Genomic DNA, 2,462 nt, shown 5'->3' on the forward strand with positions numbered 1-2,462 from the left:
CAAATCATTTTTAAAAATACAAACAATAAAAGAATGAGAAATAGTTACCAACATTTCCACTGTGGATTTTGTGGATTTCCACTGTGGAGGCAGAATTTTATTGTCAATACTTCAGGCTGATTATGCAACGTTAAATGTGTCAGATCATAGTATCTACAGGGTATTATGTAATATCCAGCATGTCGTGATTACGGCCATCTTGACTGTAGCTGTCATTTTTGTCTGCCACATGACCATGGCACACATCCTACCTACCCCTTAAAGGACAAATAGAATCAGTAATATAATCAGCCAGTTTTCATGCCATAGACTAATTCTAATGCTTGACATGTTGAGACTTTGGAGGAATCGAGGACATCTAGGTTGGTCATAACCCACCAGTGTGTAGTTTAGTTTGTGAGCTTTCTTCCTGCCATTAGGATGATGCTTCTGTCATGCTGTCAGTAAGACATATTCCTGTCTATGAGTTCTTTTTAAAAATAATTTATATTTATTTTAAGTGCATTGGTGTTTTGCATATATATTTGTCTGTGTGAGAGTGTCAGATATTGGAGTTACTAAAAGTTGTGAACTGCCATGTGGGTTCTGGGAACTGGACCCCTGGGTCGTCTGGAAGAGCATGAGTGTTCTTAACTGCTGAGCCTCTCTCTAGCCCACTGTCTGTAAGCTCTTAATAAGTTACCCTCTGGACTCCTGAATTTGCCTCAGCCTCCCAAGCACCTTCAGCCTTTGGGTGTTGGTTTCCAGTGGCTAGAATTTCTGAAACAATGCCGTATAATTTTATTGGTGTAATAAATCTCAGAGTTGCTCAGCCGCAGGCTTTTGTAAGAGAAACTACTCCCCAAACAGGCACAAATACATTCATTTGGAACAGTATTTTATGACATCCCATAATTGCAAAGCAGATAATAACTGACTTATTGCTTGGATCTTACTGGCGGGCAGGTTCCAGCCTTGAAAACTTAGGCAAGTTTAGGCTCTGTAACTGGAGATTTTTGTGGCATTGTCCCGAGCCTCCCCTTTGTTGAGCTGTTCTCCATGAAGGAGGGTCCAGTCATCTCCCTCACTAACTCTATTCCAAGCCAATTTTTTCAAATATTGACTCAATGAGGCTTAGTACACATGCCATAAAATAAACAAAACAAAACAATTGCTCCCAAGAGGTGATGGCTTCCCTGGCACCACCAGGAATCCACATGATCATGTCTGAGACAATGATCAACTAACCATAACTACATCAAGATGACTAACACACACACCTTCTTATCACCCACACTCATCCATTCAACCACCACAGCACACACTCTCATCTTTACCCTCCACCCTCACTTCTGCCCTTTACCCCACCAGGCTCTTCTTGCATGCAGTTATAATGCTATAGTCAGTACCAAAGAAATAGGGCTTGGATTGTTTGACTTCTATCCTTGCGGATTTTGGCTCTACTGACATAAACTCCTTTCATGATTCACCGCAACTGGTGAATGTCTTTGCTGTTCAGATCATTTTGGGACAAGTGGCCAGGCCTTTGCTCTATGACACAGAGTGATGATCTAAGATTTGGGGCATAAGTCCTCTGTGTGTTCAAATGTAAATGGCCGGCTACCCTTTGCCTCCTGGCTGCCATTGGTACCTTGTAGCTCCTGGGTGTTCCATTTCTTTCTCTTGGACTTGTCTCATTTGTTCTCTGTGCATTGCTGCTAACCTATCTCTCATTCTTGTTTTTCTTTTCTCTTACAAGTCAGCTAAACAGGAGTAAAAATAGGCCTGAAACAATTGTATGCACACATATAAAAGGGAGTGGGGAGACTTAATTGATACCACTGTAAACTGGAAGAAAAATTAATTCAATAAAAACAATTCTGCCAAATCATGAAGTTAACATTAGAATGTCATAGTAACTACGATGTAAATAAACTGTACTGTGTGTTTCAAATAATTAAATGGAGTTTAACTGGGAGAATATTTCCTGACTAGTATGTATAAATACCATTTACTACTAAATATATTCTGTATTCAACACAATGTTGAAATTAAAACATGAAGTCAGGTGGGAAATACTTACAGTAGAAACCCAGGGACCCACATTCTGATCCCCAGCACCCACATAAAAGACTAGGTGCTGTGCTGCATACCTGAAATGGCCTTGATAGGGGTCAGAGGTACAGTAGGATCCCTGAGGTTTGCCAGTCTAATCTAATTAGTGACTTCCAGTGTCAGTGACAGACCTTAGTCAAAATAAAAAGCAGAAAAACTAAGAATACTTCTTTTTTTTTTCCCATAAAGAACCTGAATATAGTTTTATTGATATAAATGCATTTGAAGTTCTTATATTTTAAATAAGTAAAGGAGGAAAAAGAGAAAGTAACAGGGTGGCCATCTTTTAAAAACCATTTTACTGACACTCTGTATCTAGGATCTAGCCTTGGCACAAAAAACTTCTGCTCAGTCTTTAATAGTTTCTT

This window comes from Mus caroli, chromosome 8 (genome assembly GCF_900094665.2).
Source record: "Mus caroli chromosome 8, CAROLI_EIJ_v1.1, whole genome shotgun sequence".
NCBI lineage: Eukaryota > Metazoa > Chordata > Mammalia > Rodentia > Muridae > Mus > Mus caroli.